Source organism: Chiloscyllium plagiosum, unplaced genomic scaffold, assembly GCF_037043375.1.
Source record: "Chiloscyllium plagiosum isolate Xiang-an unplaced genomic scaffold, Cpla_swu_hap1 HiC_scaffold_28, whole genome shotgun sequence".
NCBI classification, from domain to species: domain Eukaryota; kingdom Metazoa; phylum Chordata; class Chondrichthyes; order Orectolobiformes; family Hemiscylliidae; genus Chiloscyllium; species Chiloscyllium plagiosum.
This window is the reverse complement of record NW_028270166.1, coordinates 56,518,947-56,542,425: the sequence shown is the minus strand read 5'-3', so window position 1 is coordinate 56,542,425 and position 23,479 is coordinate 56,518,947. Positions and strand designations below refer to the sequence as shown.

Here is a 23,479-nt window from a genome sequence, read left to right as displayed (position 1 = left end):
GGATTAACCATCATCAGGCCACAGGATTATTCACACACAGCATTGACCATTCTCAGGCCACAAGATTATTCACACACAGTATTGAGCATTCATAGTTCCAAGGATTATTTACACACGTTATTGACCATCCTCAGTACACAGGAATACTAAAAAATAATTAAACATTTTCAGGTCACAGGAATACTCAAACACAGTATTGACCACCATTAGGCCACAGGATTAATGAACACACTGTCTTGACCATTTACAGGTCTCAGTTTCATTCATACACAGTTTTGACCATTCTCAGGCCACAGGATTGTTCACACAGTGTATTGATCACCCTCAGGCTGCAGGATTATTTACAGATAGTACTCACTACCCTCAGGTCACAGGATTGTTCACACACAGTAATGACCATCCAAGGGTTATTCACACACACAGTATTCAGCATTCACTGCGCACAGGATTATTCACACACAGTTTTGACCTTCCTCAGACCAAAGGATTATTCCCATACAGAAGTGACCATCCTTAGGCCATGGGATAATTCCCGCAGAGTGCTGGCCATCCTCAGGCCACAGGATTGTTCACAAATAATATTGACCAGCCTCGTGCCGCAGGATTATTCGCACACAGTATTCACCATTCACAGTCCACAGCATTATTCACACACAGCATAGACTGTTAACAGACCACAGGATTATTCACACAGAGCATTGAATAACCCTAGTCAACAGGATTAATCGCACATAGTTTTGACCATTCTCAGGCCACAGGATTAATGAACACACTGTCTTGACCATTTACAGGTCACAGGATTATCCCACACAGTATTGACCATCCTCAAACCACGGGATTATTCACACACACAGTATTGACCATCCTCAGGCCATGGATTTTTCACACACAATATTGACAATCCTCAGGCCACAGGATTATTCGCACACAGTATTGAACATTCTCAGGACACACGACTATTCACATACAATATTCAATATTCCCAGCCCACAGCATTATTCACACACAGTATTGATTGGAACTCGGCCACAGGATTAATGAACACACTGTCTAAACCATTTACATGGTCACAGAATTACTTCCACACAATATTAACTATGTTCAAGCCACAGGATTGTTCACACACAGTATTGAACATCCTGAGACCACAGGAGTATTCACAAACTGTATTGACCATTCTCAGGCCGCAGGATTATTCACACACTGAATTCACAATTCTCAGGCCACAGGTTAATTCACACATGGTATTGACCATTCTCCGTCCACAGGATTACTCACATACAGTATTGACCATTCACAGTCCATAGCATTTTTCACACACAGTATTGACATTTTTCAGGCCAGAGGACTATTCACACACAGTATTGACCATCCTCAGGCAACATAAGTTTTCACACACCGTATTGACCAACCTCAGGCCACAGGACGATTCCCACAGAGTCTTGACCATTCACAGGCCACAGGATTATTCACACACAGTATTGACCGTTCTCAGTCAACAGGATTTTCCCCACACAGAATATTACCACACTCAGGCCACAGTATTATTCACACAAGGTATTGAACATCCTCAGGCCACAGGATTATTCCCACACAGCATTGATCATTCTCAGGCCACAGGATTACTCCCACCCATGAATGACCATTCTCAGGCCACAGGATTATTCCCACACAGTATTGACCATTCTCAGGCCACAGGATTATTTACACACTGTATTGAACATCCTCAGGCCACAGGATTATTCACACATAGTATTGACCAGCATACGGCCACAGGATTAATGAACACACTGTCTTGACCATTTACAGGTCACAGAAATATTCGCACCCACAGTATTGACCATCCTCAAGCCACAGGATTGTTCACACTCAGTATTGACCGTCCTCAGACCACAGAATTATTCTCACACAGTATTGACCATCTCATGCCACAGGATTGTTCACACACAGTACTGACCATCCTCTGGACACACTAGTATTCACACACAATATTCAATGTTCCCAGCCCACAGCATTATTCACACACAGTATTATTTGGAACACGGCCACAGGATTAATGAACACACTGTCTTAACCATTTACATGGTCACAGAATTACTTCCACACAATATTAACTATCTTCAAGCCACAGGATTGTTCACACACAGTATTGAACATCCTGAGACCACAGGAGTATTCACACACAGTATTGCCCATTCTCAGGCCACAGGAGTAATCACACACAGTATTGACCGTCCTCAGTCAACACAATTTTCCCCACACAGAATATGACCACACTCAGGCCACAGTATTATTCACACAAGGTATCGAACATCCTCAGGCCACAGGATTATTCCCACACAGTATTGACCATTCTCAGGCCACAGGATTATTCACACACTGTCTTGACCATTTACAGGTCACAGAAATATTCCTGAAGAAGGGCTAATGCCCGAAACTTCGATTCTCCTGTTCCCTAGATGCTGCCTAACCTGCTGCGCTTCTCCAGCAACACATTTCCATCTCTGATCTCCAGCATCTGCAGACATCATTTTCTATTCACACACTGTATTGAACATCCTCAGGCCACAGGATTATTCACACATAGTATTGACCAGCATACGGCCACAGGATTAATGAACACACTGTCTTGACCATTTACAGGTCACAGAAATATTCGCACTCAGTATTGACCATCCTCAAGCCACAGGATTGTTCACACTCAGTATTGACTCTCCTCAGACCACAGAATTATTCTCACACAGTATTGACCATCCTCAGGCCACAGGATTGTTCACACACAGTACTGCCCATTCTCAGGCCACAGGAGTAATCACACACGCTATTGACTCACCTCAGGGCACATGATTATTTTCACACTGTATTGACCATCATCAGGCTACAGGAATATTCACTCACAGTAGTGACAATTCTCAAATTACAGGATTGTTCACACACAGTATTGGCGATTCACAGGCCAGAGCATTATGCATACATGGTATTGATCATTCACTGTCCAAAGGATTATTCCCACACAGTATTGACCATCCTCAGGCCAAAGGATTACTCACACACAGTACTGACGAGTCACAGGCCACAGGATTATTCACATACATTATTGACTATTCTAAAGCCACAGGATTATTCACACACAGTATGGCTGTCCTCAGGCAACGTAATTTTTCACACAATGTATGGAGCATTCTCAGGCCACAGGATTATTCCCTCACTGTATTGAATATCTTCGGGCAGCAGAATATTTTACACACACAGTATTGACTATCCTTCGGCCCAACGGTTATTCCCACACAGTATTGACCATTCTCAGTCCACATGATTATTCGCACACAGTATTAACCAACGTACGGCCACAGTATGAATGAACGCACTGTCCTAATCATTTACACATCACATGATTATTTCCACGCAGTATTAACGATTCTCAGGCCACTGCAATGTTCACACACAGTATTGACCATTCACAGGGCACAGGATTATTCACACACAGTATTGACTAGCACACGGCCACAGGATTAATGAACACAGTGTCTTGATCATTTACAGGTCACAGGATTATTCCCACACGGTATTGACCATCCTCATGGAAGAGGAAAATTTACACAAAGTATCACCATGCTCAGGCCATGGATCATTCACACACAGTATTGGCAATCCTTCAGCCACAGGATTTTTCCTACACAGTATTGACCATCCACAGGCACCAGGATTATTCTCATACTGTATTGACCATTCTCAGGCCACAGGATTATTCACACACAGTATTGACAATTCTACGTCTACAGGATTACTCACACACAGTATTGACCATTCACAGTCCACAGGATTATTCACACACAGTATTGACAAACCTCGGGTAGCAAAATTATTCACGCACATTATTGACCAGCCTCAGGCCACAGGATTATTTACACACTGTGTTGACAGTGCAGAGGCCACAGGAGTATTCACACACAATATTCAACATTCTCAGCCCACAGGATTATTCCCACACAGTATTGATGAACATACGGCCACAGGATTAATAAACACATTGCCTTGACCATTCAGTACAAACAGTACTGAACATGCACAGGCCACAGTGTATTAACACCCAGTATTGACCATCCACAGGCCACAGTTTTATTATAAAGGAAGGTTGAATAGTCTGGGACATTTTTCACTTGAGCCTGGAGGCTGAGAGGTGACCGTATAGAAGTCTACAAAATAAGAAGGGGTATAGATTGAGTTAATGTGACCTGTCTTGTCCAAATAGCAGGTCATTTTAGGACTAGGGGCTACATTTCTTAAGGTTAGAAGGGAGAGATTTAAAATCAGAAAACATGAGGAGCAAACTGTTACAGAGTGTGTTTTGTGTGTGGAATGAAATTTCCAAGGAATTGTGTACAATTACAATGCTTAAAATATTAGTACAGGAATAGGAAAGGTTTGAAGGGATGTGATCCAGGAACAGGCAGGAGGGACAAGGTTAGTTTAAGATTATGGTCGGCATCAACCGAACAGCTAAATTCCGTGCTATATGACTACATGATGATGAAAATAATGCTGTGGCCTTATTTAAGAAAGACTGCAAGGGGAAGCCAAGGAACTGCAGACTGAGCAGACAGAAATCAAGGATTGATAAGGTGTTGGAGATCATTCTGAGATGTAGGATTTACATGCATTTGGAAAGACAAGGATCGATTACAGACAGTTAGAGTGGCTTTGTGCGTGGGAAAACATGTCTCACAAACTTGACTGATTTTGTTGAATATGTGACCAAAATAGATAGATGAAGGCAGAGCAATAGACATTGTTTCTGACTTCAGCAAGGCCTTTGACAGGGTTGAGCAGGGTACACTGGTTAGTAAGGTTAGATCACATGGGATCAGCAAGAGCTAGCCAACTGGATACACAATGGGTTTGATAGGAGGAGGCAGAGGGTTGTTGTTCAGACTGGAGGCCTCTGACCAGCAGTGTGCTGTAAAGATTGGTGCTGGGGCCACTGTTGTGCATCAACTACATAGACAATTTGGGTGAAAATATAGGAGTCACTGTTGTTATGTTTGTGGATACCAAAATTTGTGGTCTCCTGTGCAGTAAATACAGTTATCAAAGGGGATTGTGATCAACAGGGCCAATGGGCTAAGGAATGAAAGATGGAGTTGAATTCAGTTGTTGGATTTTGTTTCGGCAAACCAGGGTAGGGCCCTGGGCAGTGTTGTCGGACAGAGAGAGACCAAGGGCTGCAGTTACATTTTTCCTGGGAAGTGACATCACAGGTGGACAGGGAGGGGAAAGCACTCTTTTTTGGCACACTTGCTGTCATTGGCCAGCGCTTTGTTCCATACATTGGACAAAGGACCGAGTAAATGAATTGGAGCTATTTGTAATATTGCCCTCAATATTTGTCTTGGACATAGGAGGCAACAGGTGACCTTATAAAAGGTTTGTAAAACCATGCAGACCACAAGGAATGTGAATAGCCAAGGGTATGTGAGCCCAAAACTGGAGGGTATAAGCAGGAGGTGGCAGAGCAAAGATTTAAAGAGGGAGTGGAGGGACAACATGATCCACAGAGGAAGGTGCAGAGACAGAACAGACTGCCAGACGGAATGGTAGAAACAAGTACAGTTACAACATGGAAAAGACACTTGGGCAGGTACATAGAGAGTAGACGGTTTGAAGAGACATGGGCCAAACGTAGTCAAACCTGACTCGTTCAGTTTCGGAAACCTGGTTAGCATAGACAGGTTGGGCTGAAGGGTCTGATTCCATGCTGCCTGACTCTATGTCTCCAGTTATTGGAGGAGGAGACAATCTAGACAAGGCATGTTGTTGAGACTGAAGCAAGTTACAGAGATAGGGATGGTAGTCTGGAATGCAGTACGTTTCAATTATGGGAAGGGACTGTAGACAGGGGAGGAGACGACAAAGCTAAGAGCTGTTATAGGAGTTAAAACTTATTGAAGACACTGGTCCACAAGAAATGCCATAGATATAGTGTTGGGGGGAAATACACAACAGAGAAATCCCAGGCAGCATTCCCACCCTCTCTTGGGAGGCCTGCTTTCCCCTCTGTTGCCCGGGTGCTCACAAAGACTGCACAGGTCTGGATTGATAACTGTAACATTCCCGACACTGAGTCAGTACAACAAAACTTACAGTGGGGTGGTGATTAAGCCTAAGGTGTGTCTGTACTGTACTCCCCCTCCAGCACTGTATCTCTGTCATGTCTTCTTAGCCAATCTTTGGAGCCCTCTCATTGCTCTCTGCACTGTGAGTGATCTCACCTCACTGCAGGATTTATTGAAGGCTCCTGATCTCCCTTCCTTTTGCCTCTCTGGCTGACCAACCATCTTCAATGAGGTGATGGGTGAGACACCCAGCAGTTGGGAAGTCTACTGAGTCAGGAACTTCCTAAATACCTACAGGAGAGAGAGAAATAGACAGACTCTGAAATTTGGGTGATGGAAACAGATGGAGAATGGTAATAATTGTCATATTGACCTGGAAAATCCCAGTCTCCATCCCTGGCCTATGCGGCCTCTTCTCTCTGGAGTGGACAATTCTGTTACCTCAGGATCTGGTGTAGCTGCAAGAGCGAGAGACACTGACAGAGGCAGCAATTAGACCCACACAGTGAGGGATACCATGTGGAGAGATACTGAGTGATATCAGCTGAGTATAGGGATGGGAAACCTGTAAGAAGGCAAAGTGATGGCCTGGTGGTATTATCGCTGCATTATTTATCCAGGAACTCAGCCCATGTTCAAAACCCACCATTGTAAATAGGTGAATGCACGAGTGCTGTGGGGACTGGAGAAGGTTACAGTGATATCATGTGCTGTAGAGGCTGGAGGAAGGTGCACAGATGGGGAGGTTGGTAAGGACTGAAGAATGTTAAAGCAGGGTGGGGCTGTAGGGTTCTGGATAGGATGATAGTGACAAGGATTTATGGGGCTTTTTTGAGCAGAGACCATAACTGTTAGCTTCACAGACATTATGGAAAGAGATAAGGATAATGCAGAAGCTAAGTATCTAAACTTTGGGAGGCTATTTATCATTATACTATCACTGTCACTCGATGTTATCATTATCATTAGACTGGCAAGCCTCGACTGCAAGGAACTACACTTGTTGGAGTCTCTATTTGGAACACGGGAGATGTTTAATGTGATGCAGTGAGAATTCAGAGCCAATGTGTTTTGCGAGGAGTGAATGCCTCAGACAGCACATCTAGCGAATACTGATCAAGCGATATTGTGAGTTTAATAAAGAAAATACAGTGCAATAAAGAAACAGCCGAGGAGCTTCTAAAGTAAAGAGAGTGCCGGGGGGGGGGGGGGGAAGGGTTGCTTAAAAATGAACAGGCAAACAATAGTCACAAAATATCCTTAGCAGATAATGTTAAGGAAAAGTCACAAAGCATTTAGTAAGTATAGTTAGAGTAAGAGGATTCCTAACTCAGCAGTGGGGCCTGTTGGAAACCAATGGGACAATCTGTGCATGGAGCCAAAGGAAGGTGGCGAGGTCTTCAATGAGTACATCCCATCTGTATTCACACAGGAGAAATACATTGTAGCCGGGGATGGTGAGGTTCTGAAACACATTAAGATTAATGAGGAGGAGGCATTAAATGTTTTCACAGGCAAAAAGGTGGAGAAATTCCCAGTAACGATAAAATATGTCCCAGGCTGCTATGGGAGGTGAGGAAGCAGATTGCTGGGGCCCTGGTGGATATAGTTGATACTTTGCTGGCCACAGGTGAAGTGCCAAATGACTGGAGGATCCCTGATATGGTTCCTTTGTTCAAGAAGGACAGCAGGGATAGGCCAGGAAATTACAGAGCAGATCGTCTGACAGCATTGGGAGGGAAATTATTGGAAACAATTCTGAGGAACACAATGAATCAACATTCGAAAGGACAGGAATACATTATGGATTGTCTGTATGGATTTCATAGAGGACTGTCCTCTGATATTCATGAGGGCAGAGCAGATGATGTGGTTTACATGGAGTTCATTAAGGTCTTTGACAAGGTCGAAACTTTATTGCTGGAACAGCACAGCAGGTCAGGCAGCATCCAGGGAACAGGAGATTCGACGTTTCGGGCACAGGCCCTTCTTTGACAAGGTCCCATATGGAAGTCTGGTCCAAAAGGGAAGAGCCCATGGGATCCAAGGCAAGTTTGTAAATTGGATTCACAATTGGTGGAGGGTTGCTTGTGTGATTGAAAGCCTTTGTCCAGCGGATGTACCACAGGGATCTGTGCTGGAACCATTGCTGGTTATTATGTACATTAATAACTTGGATATGAAAGCAGAAGGAATCATTAGTAGGTTTACAGATGACATGAAAGGTGAGGGCGTTGCCCACAGTGAGGGGGATGGTCTCAGGCTGTAGTCTGATATCGATCAGATGATAAACTGAGCAGAGTAATGGCAGATGGAGTTTACTTCTGATCACTGTGAGATAATGCACTGTGGGAAGTTTAATAAATGAACAATATACATCATGAATAGTAGGTCCTCCTGGAGTACTGAGGAACACAGGGACCTTGGTGGACAAGTCCCTGGATGTCTGAAGGTGTCAGCACAGGTAGACAGGGTGGGAAAGGCACCTGAATTGGGAACAGGAGGGGGACCCATATCCTGGTGGTGAGAGTTGCTGGATCTGCTTGAGACGATTTAAACTCATCTGGCAGGGGTGTGGGACCCCAAACAATCATAAGGCCAGAAAGAAAGTTGAGGCTGCTACAAATGTTCAAGAGAGCAATATAAATAGACAAGGCAGGCAAGAACATAGCAGACAATGAGGGAAAACTGGTGGATTAAATTGCATTTATTTCAATGCAAAGGGCCAGACAGATAAGGCAGATGAACCCAGAGCATGGATGGGAACATGGGACTGGATGTTGTAGGTATTACAGAGACACAGCTGAGGGAGCAACAGCACCAGCAGCTCAATGTTCCAGGGGACAGATGCAACAGGAAGGATAGAACAGGAGGCAAAACAGGAGGAGAGCTGGTGGTTTTGATTTGGGGAAACATCCCAGTAGTACCTAGAGGGAGTATTCATGCAGGATCGCCCAGTTACGCGATATTAGTGGAACTGAGAAATAAAAACTGGTCGTCAGTTTTCTACAGTCGTACTACAGCGATAGGCAATGGGAGATGAAGCAGCAAATATGTCAGGAGATCTCAGATACTTGTGAGAATAATAGGGTTGTAACGGTAGGGGATCTTAACCTTTCCAAACCTTGACTGAGATTGCTACTGTGTTAAGCACTTGGATGGAAGGAATTTGTTAAGTGTGTTCCGAAAACTCCCAGTCATTATGTAAATGGCCCAACTGGAGAATGGGGCTAAACCTGACCTCCCCTTGGGAAACAAGGTCAGGAACGGAACTGAGGTGTTAGTGGGGGAACACTTTGGAAAGACACCACAATTGTATTAGATTGAAAATAGCGAGAGAAAAGGACAGGCTTGGTCCACAAGTTCAAGTTATTCAAGGGAGCAAGATAGTATTATACAGGAATTTTTAAAGTAGATATAGGGAGGCTATTTGCAGGTAAAGGGAAGTCTGGCAAGTAGGAATATTTTAAAACCGAGATAAAAGAAGCGTTCAGTGCCAGCATGTTCCTGTTAGTGTGCAGCTTAATGCTGACTGAATTAGGAAACACTGGTTAAGTCTCGAGGCTCTGGTCAAGAAAGAAAAGGGGGCACATGTCAGATATAACTGGCTGACTCAAGTGAATCCCTTCAGGAGCATCGGGGCTGTAGAAAAACACTTAGGAAGGAAATCAAGAATGCAAAAAGGGGACACGAGATCGCTTTGGCAATGAAAGTTAAGGAGAATCCAAAGAGATTCTACAAGTGTGTTAAGGGAAAAAGAAGAGCAAGGGACAAAACACCGGTATCCTTAATGATCAATGAAGCCAACGATGTGTGAAACTTCAAGATCCAAAACAAATATTTCACTTTGTAACTTACTGTGGATAAGGCCTGGGGCACTCAGGGAACTAAACAGTGTTTGTCCTGACTATTATTGGAACACTGTGCAATCTGGTCTCAATGCCATCGGAAGGATGTTGTGGAACATGAAAGAGTTCAGAAGAAATGACCAAGAATGTTGCCAGGCTTGGAGGGTTTCTGCTACAGGGAAAAGCTGAGGCTGTTTTCACTTGAACATGGGAAGCTGAGGAGTTACCTGCTGAAGGAGTCTAAAATCATGATGGTCATCGATAGGGCCAATAGACAAGATCTTTTCCCAAGGGTGGGGGATTCCAAACCGACAGGGCATAGATTTAAAGTGCGAGAGAAACTTTTAAAAGGGACCTAAAGGACAACTGGCTCCCGCAGAGTGTATGGAATAGGCTGCCAGAGCAAATAGTGAAGGCTGATAGAAACACATTTAAAAGGCATGTGGATGGGTATATGAATAGGGGGAGGGGGGGTTCAGAGGGATATTGGCAAAATTCTAGCAGATGTGACTAGATACGTCATGCAGGAGTTAGTCCGAAGGGCCTGTTTCCGTGCTGTACATCTCTATGACTCAATGTCTTGAAATGAGTCCACATTATAGAAAGGAGGTGCTGGAGGTTTTAAAACACAAAGGTAGATAAATCCCCAGGACCTGATGATATGTATCTCAGGACATTGTGGGAAGCTGGTGAAGAAATTGTAGGGCCCCTCGCAGATATATTTCTACAATAGAGAGCTTTGTGTGGTACTGGAGGGTGTGGCATTGTGGACAGTGAAGAAGGTTTTCTGAGATTACAAGGGGATCCTGATGAAATGCGTGAACAGCTGAAAAACTGTAGATGGAGTTCAATCTGAATAAATGCGAGGTAATGCAGTTGGTACAACAAACACGGGCAGAGCTTATACAAGGTAGGACCTTCGGTAGTGTTGTCGAACAGAGGGACGTCAGGGCTTAGGTACATAATTCTTTGAAGTTTGCAACAGGATGGTTAAAAAAAAAAAGGGGCTTGCCACACTTGCTTTCATTACTCAGTCTTTTGGATATAGGAGTTGGGAAGTCGCATTGAGATTATACAGGCCATTGATGAGTCCTCTTCTGGAATATTGTGTCCAGTTCTGGTCGCCCAGTTATCGGAAGGATATTATTAAGCTGGAGAGGGTTCAGATGAGATTTACTGGGATGTGGCTGGGTATGGAAGGCTTCAGTTATAAAGAAAGGCTGGATAGGTTGGTATTTTTTCATTGAAGGAGAAAATAAGGACTGCAGATGCTGGAGATCAGAGCTGAAAATGTGTTGCTGGAAAAGTGCAGCAGGTCAGGCAGCATCCAAGGAGCAGGAGAATCGACGTTTCGGGCATGAGGGACACATTGTTACACAGACGGTGTATTGTGTGTGGAATGAACTTCCCAAGGAAGGGGTGAACACGGGGACAATTACAATGTTTAAAAGACATTTGGATTAGAATAGGAATAGGAAAGGTTTGAAGGGCCGACATAAGGTGAATAGCCAAAGCTCAAGGGTATAAACGTGAGGTGAGAGCGCAAGGATTTAAAGAGGGAGCTGAGGGGCAACATTTTCCACAGGGGATGGTGCATAGATGGAATGGACTGCCAAAGGAAATGATAAATACAAGTACAATTACAACATGGAAAAGACACTCAGGCAGGTACATGGAGAGGAGAAGATTTGAAGGGATATGAGCCAAACACAGGCAATTCCGACTCATTCCATTTAGGAAACCTCGGCCGAAGATCATGCAGCACAGAAACAGACCCTATGTCTCCAGTTGTTGGAGAAGGAGACTATCGAGAAAAGGCATGTTGTAGAGACTGAAGCAAGTTACAGCGATATGGATGGTCGCCTGGACTGGAGGTTTTCAAATATGTGAAGTGATTGGTGAGAGGGGAGGAGATGACAGATATAGCAACTGTTATAGAAGTTAGAATGATTGAAGACACCGGTCCACAAGACAAGCCACAGATACAATATTGGAGAGGGAATAGAAAACAGAAAGATCCCAGGAAGCATTACCACCCTCTCATGGGAGACCTGCTTTCCCCTCTGTTGTCCTGTTGCTCACCAAATCAGCACACGCCTGGATTGAAACTGGAAATTCCCAATGCTGTCTCAGTACAAAACAAACCTTAAAGTAAAGGTGGTGCCTGAGCTTGGGGTGTGTCTGAACTATGCTCCCCCTCCAGCACTATGTCTATGTCATGTCTTGTTAGCTGATGTTTGGAGCCCTCTCATTGCTCTCTGCTCTGTGCACTGTGAATGATCTTACCTGGCAGCAGGATTTATTGAAGGCTTCTGACCTTTGTCTCTCTGGCTGACCAACCATCTTCCCAACCAGCAGTTGGCAAGTCTATTGAGTCAGGAACTCCCTGAGTACCTGTAGAAAACACAGAAATAGGCAGAATGGGAAATGAGACTGATGCTGTGAAGATTATACATGTAGAATGGCACTGAGCCCCACAGAGATCTGGAAAATCCCAGTCTCCAATCCTGGCCTGTGCTGCCTCATCTCTCTAGAGTGGAGAGTTCTGTTGGCTCAGAATCTGGAGTAGCTGCAAGAGTGAGAAACGCTGACAGAGACAGGAATTAGACCCACACAGTGAGGGATACCACATGGAGAGGTACTGAGTGATATCACCACAGTGCAGGATTAAACAATTGTGCAGGAAGAAAGGGTTTTGATTCATGTTGCACTGGGATGTGGAACCTGTGAGCAGGCGAAGTGATGGCCTGGGGGCGTCATTGTGTGACAATTTATCCAGAAACTCAGCAAATGTTCTCTGGACACACGTTCAAATCCCACCATTGCAAATGATTGAATGTGAATTAAATGCTTCAAAAAAGATGTAATGAAAAACCTGTAAGTGAATATTAAACAATTGCTGATGTTAAGAAAAATCCATCGGGTGCATTCCTGTCTTTAGTGAAGTAATCTAAGATGGGACTGGGATATCACAGGTATTACAGAAACAACAGCTGAGGGAGGGACAGGACAGGCAGCTCAATGTTCCAGGGGACAGATGCTGCAGGAAGGACAGAAAGGGAGCTGAGAGAGGAGGAGAGCTGCTGGTTCTGATTGGGTGAAACATCACAGCAGGACTGAGAGAGGATATTCCTGCGGGATCGCCCAGCGAAGTTGTGTTCGTGGAATTAATCAATAACAATGGGTCTTCCCTTTCCTCTGATTGTTCTACAGACCCCGATAGCCCGCCCTCCTGCACCTTGACCTTCTCAAGATGGCGGCCCTCAGGCCTGCGCTCCCTCTTCCCTCAAACAAATGGCGGCCGTTTCCCTGATCAGAGACCGCCACCTCTTTACCCGGGCCTGGAGGGTTTTTTCCGAGTTTTTTTAACCTTTATCCGGGACTTGTGAATTCTCTCCGCTCCTTTCTCCCAGCGAGGCTCCCACACACCGGCTCTGAGCGCCGCTCCCTGAAGCCGCTGTTGGAGAAAGCAGCTCCATGTCTCTCCCTCTCGCTCTCTCTTTCCTGACCAATGTGACACTGCGCATGCTCTGCATAGAAACCAAACTGCGCATGCGTCTGAGGTTATCAGTGAGTTTATAGAGAATATTCATATCTGCACAGACTGATGGGTAAAATATTAGTCATTAACAATTGCTTTGTTGAGTTATAATCATAGAGATGTCTAACACGCAAATTGTCCGGTCCAAATCAAACATACCAGCCAGGTATGTAAATTACCAATCGTTCTGGGAGTTTGAAAAGAAGTTTCTTACTCGAGGAGTGTAAATCGATTGGAAATATGTACGTTATCAGATTTACATTTCAACTGCAGTATTTTTTAAAATCTCACATTGACTTATGAGAACTACCTGTCCCCCTCCTGTTGCAGCCTCTTATTATTGCCCTGACTACCTCGTACATGGAGAAAGTGAGGACTGCAGATGCTGGAGATCAGAGCTGAAAAATGTGTTGCTGGAAAAGCGCAGCAGGTCAGGCAGCATTCTCTACCTCGTACATGTTTGGTAGAGATCAGTGACACTTCGTAAGCCCACAATACAAGATCCATCACTCTGTTTAAGACAGTAAAAATCTCTTGTAGCACAATAGTCAGAGAACAATACAGCGCAGAACAGGCCCTTCGATCCTTGATGTTGCGCCAACCTGTGAACTATTCTCGGCTCATCCCCCTACACTATCCTGAAATCACCCATGTGCTTATCTAAAGGATTGTTTAAATCTCACTAATGTGGCTGAGTTAACTACATTAGTAGGTAGTGGATTCCATGCCCTAACCACTCTGAGGAAAGAACCTGCCTCTGACATCTGTCTTAAATCTATCACCCCTCAATTTGTAGATATGCCCGCTCATACACACTAATGTCATCATCCTAGGAAAAAGACTTCCACTGTCTACCCTATCTAAGCCTCTGATCATCTTGTATGTCTCTATCAAATCCTCTCTTAGCCTTCTTCTTGCCAATGAGAACACGTTCAAGTCTTTCAACCTTTCCTCCTAAGACCTTCCCTCCAGACCACACAACATCCTGGTAAATATCCTCTGCGCCTTTTCCCATGCTTCCACATCCTTCCAGAAATATGGGTACCAGAACTGCACACAATATTCCAAATATGGCCACACCAGTGTTTTGTATAGTTGCAGCATGATATTGCGGCTCCAGAACTCAATCCATCTACGAATGAAACCTAACACATTGTATGCCGCCTTAACAGTACTGTACACCTGGGTGGCAACTTTCAGGCATCTACGTATATGGCCTCCAACATCCTTCTGCACATCTACACTACCAAGAATCTTTCCATTGACCCAGTACTCTGCCTTCCTGTTATTCTTCACAACCTTACATTTAGCTGCATTGACCTCCATTTGCCACCATTCAGCCCAATTCTGCAGTTTATCCAAGTCCCCCTGCAACCTGTAACATTCTTCCACACTGTCCACTACTCCACCGACTTTCTGCAAAGACCGTCTGCAAATTTACTAATCCATCCACCTATGCCTGCATCTAAGACTTTTATACAAATGACAAACAGCAGTGATCCCAAAACAGATCCTTGTGGCACACCACTAATAACCGCACTGGAGGCTGATTATTTTCCATCATCCACCACTCACTGCCTTCTTTCAGAAAGCCAGTTTCTAATCCAAACTGCTAAATCACACTCAATTCCATGTCACTGCATTTTCTCTAACAGCCTACCATGTGGAACCTTACCAATGCTTTACTGAAGTCCATGTATACCACGTCAACTGCCCTACCCTCATCTATATGCTTGGTCATCATCTCAAAAAACTCAATGAGGTTTGTGAGACACGACCTGCCCTGGATGAAACCATATTGATGATCTGAAATCATATTGTTGTTTGCCAGATGATTACAAATAGTGTCTCTTATAATCCTTTCCAAAACCTTTCCTACAACAGAATTAAGGCTCACTGGTAGATAATTACCTGGGTCATCTCTACTGCCCTTCTTGATCAAGGGGATAACATTTGCAATCTTCCAGTCCTCTGGTACTGAACTTGTAGGCAATGACAATTCAATATCAAAGCTGAAGTCTTTGCTATCTTCTCCATAGCTTCCCAGACAATCTACGGATAAATCCCATCTAGCCCAGGGGACTTGTCTACTTTCAATCCTTCTAGAATTGATAACACCTGTTCGTAACTAACTTCGGTCCTTTCTAGTCTAACATCTTCTACCTCATTATTATCTACAATATTCTAATTTTCCTGAGTGAAAATCAATGAGAAATGTCCGATTTCAACAGTGTCCACACTCAACTTCCCACGTCTGTCTTAGATTGGCCCTATTCCTACCCTATCCTTTATTCCTCACATACCTATAGAAAGCTTTAGAGTTCTCCTTTACTCTATTTGCTAAAGACCACTCGTGTCCTCTCTTTGCTCTTCTTAACTCTCTTTAAATCCTTCCTAGCTGATCTGAAAGTCTCCATCGCCTCATCTGTACCATTTGTCTCATCAACACATAAGCCTCCTACTTCTTCTTAACAAGAGATGCAATTTCTGTGGTGAAGTACAGTTCCCTTACCTTATCACTTCTCCCCTGCCTGACAGGGACATACCTATCAAGGACACGCAATATCTGTTCCTTCAACCAGCTCCATATTTCCATTGTCTGCATCCACTGCATTTTGCTACCCCAACCTATGCATCCGAATTCTTGCTGAATTGCATTATAATTGCCACTGTCCCATCGATAAGTCTTCACCTGTGGCATGTACCTATCCCTTTTCATCGCTAAACTAAACATAACTGAATAATGATCAGTCTCTCCAAAGTGCTCACCTACAACTAAATCAAACACCAAGTCCGGTTCATGACCAAGCACCAGATCCAATGTGGCCTCCCCTCTTGTCGGCCCTTCAACATACTATGTCAGGAAACCCTCCTGTACACATTGGACAAAAACTGATCCATCCGACGTACTAGAGTTATAGCATTTCCAGTCAATGTTGGGGAAGTTAAAGTCCCCCATAATGACCACCATGTTACTTTTACTCCTACCCAGAGTAATTTTGCTAATCCTCTCTTCCCCCTCCCTGGAACTCTGTGGTTGCCTATAAAAAATCCAAGCAGTGTGATCTCCCCTCTCCTGTTTCTAACCTCAGCCCACACTACTACAGTAGACAAGTCCTCATCAAATGTTCTCTCAGCCACCGTTATACTATCCTTGACTAACGTGATATGCATGGGCCCATTGCAGTGCTTCAAATTCCATGAGGCAGCCATCCTGTCTATGACAGACAGACTCAGTCTGGAACCTCCTCTGGAACCTTAAGATCTTATTGCACTGCCTTACGCACCTCCATTTCCCCTTTGCACGTTCCCTTTTCAACCCACCTCACCTGCATCACTCCACAATTGGAGCTGTCAAGGGCAGAAGTCTGTGGAAAACCCTCCCTAACCTTCTCTATCCTCTTTTAAGATGTATTTTAAAATCATTCTCCTTAATCAATGTTTTGATCATCCATGAAGCATGTTAGGAGATTTGCCATTGTGAAAGATTCCATACAAAGCAAGTAGTTGTTGTTATTGCTGTACATTAGGAGAAACAGGAATGATACTTTCAAAATTCTAACAAGAAAGTCACTGATAGGCGCAGTGTATAGGCCAAATAATAACATCACATTGGGATGGGCAATAAACAAAGAAATAACTAATGCCTGTAAAAATGGCATGTCTGTTACCATGGGTGATTGTAATCTACATGTAGATTGGTCGAACCAGCTCAGTCAGGGAAGCCTTGAGGAGTTCATTAAGTGTATCCATGATAGTTTTTTTGAACAGTATGAAATGTAACCGAGAAGGAGCAAGCTATCCAAGATCTGGCCCCTGTGCAATGAGACAGGAATAATTACTGACCTCAGAGTTAGGGATCCTCTTGAAAGAAGTGATCACTGTATGGTTGAAGTTAGAATACATATGGAGAGTGTGAAGATAAAATCTAATACCTTGGTCCTGTGCTTGAACACGGGGAACTAAAATAGAATGAGGGAGAACCTGGACAAAGTAGACTGGAAACAAAGATTTTATGGTGGGACAGTTGATGAGCAGTGAAAGATTTTCAAAGACATTTTAGGAAGTGCTCAGCAAAGGCATATTCCAGTGAAAAGGAAGGACTGTAAGAAAAGGCGGTGGACAAAAGAGAGGGAATTCTACACCAGTTAGTTTATTCTCTGTAGTTGGAAAGATGCTTGGGTCTCTTATCAAGGAAGAAAAAGCAGGGAATCTCGATAGAAATTGTCCCATTGGGCAGACAGAGCATGGATTCATGAAAGGCAGGTCATGCTTGACAAATCGTTTGGAATTCTATGAAGACATTTCGAGCAAGGTGGCTGCGCACGTGTCCAGCAAGTTTTGGTACAAGTGAGCACTTCGGCAGTAGAGTTTTCAATATTCTTGAGATTATCGGGAGGGTGAATGTGGGATGCTGGCCAGGAGTGGGTTTAGATAATGAAATCTAGAGTTAACAAAAGGAATGAATGAGACTTTCAGCAAATGAGCTGAGACTGTGGTGAGGTCAGGTGATATCACTGAAGTCAAAATAGTGGTCTTGGAGGGGGTCTGGCCTGTCATCCTCACCTCATTCAGCTGTTTGTCAGTTTGTGAATCAAGTCTGTAACAAGCTCAGGAACTGAGTGGCCCTGGCAGAACCCAAACTGGGCATCGCTGAGCAGGTTATTGCTGAGCAGGTGCTTGACAGCACTGTTGATGACACCTTCCATCACGTCACTGCTGAGCGAGTGTGGACTGATGGAGAGGAATTGGCTGAGTTGGATCTGCCCTGTGTTTTTGTGTTGGAACATCCCTGAGCAATGTTCCACAAAGTCAGTAGGTGCCAGTGCTGGAGCAGTACTTGCCTTGGTGGGCAGCAGGTTCTGGAGCACAGCCAACAGTATTATTGCCAGAATATTGGCAGGGCCCATACCTTTACACTGCTTATCCATTTCTTGATCTGATTTGAAATGAGTTTTCAACCAAGTCGATTCATATCTGTGATGTCAGGGACCAATGGAGAAGGCTCATCCACTTGGCACTGCTGGCTGAAAATTACTGCTAATGCTATCCTCTTATCTGTTGCATGAATGTGTGAGACCCCTCCATCGGTAAGGGTGGGGATATCCGTGATGCTTCCTCCAGTGAGTTGTTTAATTGTCCATCACTATTCTTGACGAGGTGTGGCAGAACTGCAGAACTCAGATCTAATCCATTGGTTATGGGATCACTTAGTTCTATTTGGTGTTGCTTGTGCTGTTTGGCCATGCAGGTTTGGTAGCTGCACCAGGTTGGCACCTCATTTTTAGGTATGCCTGGTACTGCTCCTGGCATGCCCTCCTACATTCACCATTGAACCAGGGTTGATTCCCCTGGCTTGATGTTAATGGTTAAGTGGGGGATATCAGGCCATGAGATTTCAGATTGGGCTGGAGTACAGTTCTGCTGCTGTTGTTGGCCCACAGTGAGGCGGAAGTTGCAGGGTCAAGAGGGCTGATTGTGTGGTTGGTTTTGCTAGTGCATTGGTAGATATAATGTGGTCCATCCAGTTTCATTCCTTTGTTGAGACTGTGCAGTGATTAATACAATGAGTGATTTGATGGGCCACTGTTGGGTTTCTTTCCCTCAAGGACATTGTCAATGGCAGAAAAACATCCCCAATGGTTCCATGGCAAACAGTAGATTCTTCATTCCAGTTATTTTTTTCTTGACTTCAGAGCCACCCTCTACCGATTTGGGATTCAAACCTGAACTTCAGTTGTATATTTTAATATTCTTGATAAATGATAAATACGACAGGTTTGTTCACTTAATTTTAGAATCACTATCACAGGTTTTGTTTATTGTTTCGGAAATTAAAAAAATGTCCATTATCCTGTCTCCTCCATCCTCCCTTCCAACAACAAGAGTGAGGAGCACATGGAGTTTCTCTGTCAATAACATTGAGACAATCCAATCAGCTGCCTCTGCTTCTTTCCTCCCTCTCCACTAGCCCACCGAGCTAAACTGCCTCACAAGGATAATCCTCATTATCGTCCTAAACTTGCATTTCTTAGAGTCTCTTGTCAAGCCTTATTAGAGGTCATCTTGACCATTTACCTAGTGTAGCTAAATCATGGACATTCCAAATCTCTGTCTCATCCTCCTGTTTGTCACTGCCCCCCCACCCCCCACCCCACCTTGCCAATTCACAGATATTGTTCCATGATCTGTCTGTCTGTCTTTTCTGGTTATGTCCTTCTCTCCCATTCTGGTAAAACCTAATATTTGACCTCACCATCACTGGAAAATCCTGCTCCATCTCCACTCTCCCTTTCCTTTCTGAATTCCTTGTATTTGGTCTCCTTCCAGGATCTATCCTTGGTCCGTCCTGTTTCTCACCTACATACAGCCAGGAGGTAACATCGCCCAAAAGCACTGTGTTAGGTTTCACATGTACACTGACCATGTCCAGCTCTCCCTTCTCATCATCCGTCTCCATTACTCCACTATTACTCAGTTATCAAACTGCTTACCACGCATCGATTAGCTGCAATTCACTCCAATGAAACACTGTAATTGTTAAACCCATTGCCTTCAGTTGCTATTCCAAATTCATTTCCCTTACTGCTGTGTCCCTCCCTCTCACTGGGAAGTGTCTGAGGCAGAACTACATTCTTCACAATATTGCTTTCATATCTGACCCCAAGGTGACCTTCTGATCAGGCATCTACACAATCACAAACACCAGGAATTCCAATCTCTAAAACGTTGCTTGTCTCCTTCTCACCCCAGCTCCATTGCTACTGAAACCCTAACCTGTGTTGGTGTTGCCTTTAACTTGACAATTCTGAAACAGAACCCTTGATTCCGCGACTGACCCAGAATCTGGTTCAAGACTCACCCGTAATGGGACACATCCTCTCCATATTTACCCTGTCAAACCTCGAGAGAATCCTGTATGTTTCAAAGAGATCACCTCTCATTCTTCCAAAGTCCAGTGAGTAGATTCCCAACTTATTCAGCCTTTGCTTACAGGATAATCCCTTCAAAACAGGGATCATCCCAATGGATCTTCTCTGAAATGCCTCCAATAAACTGCTCTATTTCGTTAACTAAAGCGACCAAATCTGTTCACGTTACTCCAGATGTGGTCTCACTCGCCATTTGTTTAGTTGCTCTAAGGTATATATTCCAAACTCTTATATTGCAAACTCTTTGAAATAAGGGACAGCATTCCATTCCCCTTCCTGATTCCATGTTGTAACTATGTGCTAGCTTTCAGTGTTTCCTGTTCATTTTCCCCCAGTCCCTTTGTGGTGCAGCTTTCTACAGTTTATCCCAAATTATACTCTATTTGCCAACTTGTTGCCCACGTTTCCTGTGAATATCTCTCTGTAAACTGTTTATAATCCTTTTGGAACTTTCCTGTTATGCCTTTTCTCGGAGATTTCCCCCCTCATTATTTGAAACATGTACTGTGAGCACTGGGCAGTGGGAAGCATGCGCAGTTTAGATTAGATTAGATTAGATTACTTACAGTGTGGAAACAGGCCCTTCGGCCCAACAAGTCCACACCGACCCGCCGAAGCGCAACCCACCCATACCCCTACATTTACCCCTTTAACCTAACACTACGGGCAATTTAGCATGGCCAATTCACCTGACCCGCACATCTTTGGACTGTGGGAGGAAACCGGAGCACCCGGAGGAAACCCACGCAGACACGGGGAGAATGTGCAAACTCCACACAGTCAGTCGCCTGAGTCGGGAATTGAACCCGGGTCTCTGGCGCTGTGAGGCAGCAGTGCTAACCACTGTGCCACCGTGCCACCCACTAAGTTGCTATCTTTCAGGGATACTCTGTTTCATTACTGGGAGGAGCTTGCTGCCCATTGGTCAGAATGGAGACATCTTGCCCATCAAGCTGCATGAGCCTTTCACACCCCATGTCTTATTGAGGAGTGTTTTAAAAAAATTCTCAAGGTCAAGGACCAGGCTCGCAGGAAAGTAGTCTGACACAGAACAAACAGCCAAGAGGCGAGTCTGCTAGAATATAAGTGTTTTATTCCCCGCAGCGTCGCCACAACCAGGTCTCGTACTTACAACGGGTCTGGTTTATACTCACTCTACGTGTTACCGGAACTGGGAGCCGTCAGTTCTCGTAGAGCGGTTGCCAACAACCCACGCTCGGCGGTTAAACGCAACCCCGGAGCAGACTCACCGAACTGGAGACTTTTCCAGCTGATATACTCTTTTCCAGATATAAACATTCATGTGAACAGCAGAGCAAGGCTAAAAAACACATTCCATTCTGGTTACATACAGATAAGAAGATTCACACGGGGAGGTGTGTAATAAGATTCACACGGGACTAAGCAACACCTCCATTCCGGTTAGATTCACACATGTATTGGGACACAATTTTAACCCTTTCACCACATTCCACTGCTTGGCCCAATACATGTGTTACATTATGAGCACACATGTATTGGGACACACCACATTCCACTGCTTGGCCCAATACATGTGTTACATTATGCCCATATGTATTCTTTCTAACAAGCGCCTACGTACACGCCAAATATACAAGCAAGTCAGGACATTACAGCATGTTAAAATCACCAGGACCGCTACCAGGATCGACAAGGGTGGGAACAGGAATGTCCCCGCAGTGGAGGACGTACCACTCAATATGTCCCACCAATGATGAGCTGACTCCACGTCCACTACACGGGCAGCATGTACTACCTCCTGTCCATGTATAAAGGTAGACACCGTAACCTTGGTGACATTGGTTTGATGCTTTCAACAGATAGGTCTGATTCTGCCAGTGCCACTGATAGACATTTGAGAGGCATCCCGATAGGATGTGGATTATCGGTAGCCACACAGAGCGTGTGTGGCCCAATCTGCCACATCATGTCCCTTGGAGTTTCAACAGTCCATTCGCACAGGGCCGTTCCCTTAGTCAAGCAAGGGTCCCGATACCTGTCCATCAGTAGGCAAGTTTTCCCCTGATCAGTCTGTTCACAAGCGGACAGATCATAGGTAATATTGGTATCTGGGCTAAACCACTGTCCCCTTGTCTTCAGAAAATAATATCCAGAAGATGTAATCACTGGTAATACATAATATCGACAGACCGTAACAGTGTGGGTTACATTCATAGTAACAAAGTATCCGTTACACATAGTTGCGTTACACCATGGATGGGTTATCATCCACAATTTCTCAGATACATTCCATATTCCCCTCCACGCTTGTACATTGGGGGATGTTACCACACGCAAAAAGCGTTCTTTCTGTATTTGAGCATGCAACATTTGAATATGACAGGCAGTCCAATTTAACTGAGCCGTAATGTTCTCAAACAGTTCCTGAGTGGCACCCCAGACATCCAGTTCCCATTGCAGAGATCGTATCATTATTTCAGCTGTCTCTCCTTGAGTCATCATTACGGATGGCATCCACCTTCCAATAGTATGTAGTCCTTGTGAGGTGGCCTGTCCCGTGTTAGATAATTTAGTACGGGTTACCTCAGAGTCAATAGCATTTGAGATACCCATGACAGTTCCTGCACCTCCCAGTATTGTGTTATACCATGCACGCCGCCTCCTCTTATGTTGGCATTCTGGGATAGCCGGCAGCCGCACCTGCCAGTGAACATCAGTGTGCAGTACTGCCTGGGCCATCTGCTGACAAGTTGACATAATGGGAGCCAACTGTGTGCGGTGCGCGTCAGAGACGTTAGGGCGCACCAAGATCAGCCATAACATTCGAGTCCGGTTTTGAATAACTGTTCCATTGCTGATCCAGATGTCCTCATCTCCAGTCGTGATGTTCCATCGTGTCCCGTTTGAGCTTTCACATTCACGAGCGGTTATATTCCAATGACACATATTCACCGTTGCATTCAACATCAATGTACAGTTAGGGGTTATCAAAGTTACATTTCTCCCCTTATAACATCGTACACAAGTATACATTTGACAATCACTCGTGAGATCTAAAATTGC

General features: G+C 44.4%; 1 long non-coding RNA gene across 1 annotated transcript in view; it reads right to left on the bottom strand.

Annotated features, from left to right (window-relative positions):
* Positions 1 to 13,459, bottom strand: part of LOC122547330 (uncharacterized) — a 147,674-nt gene extending 134,215 nt beyond the window's left edge. Inside the window, exons 1-2 of the long non-coding RNA XR_015751890.1 lie at positions 13,332 to 13,459; positions 12,248 to 12,355 (exon numbers count right to left, since the gene is read on the bottom strand). This is a non-coding gene — a long non-coding RNA (uncharacterized LOC122547330). The remainder of the gene's footprint in view (positions 1 to 12,247; positions 12,356 to 13,331) is intronic.
* Positions 13,460 to 23,479: the final 10,020 nt, after the last annotated feature.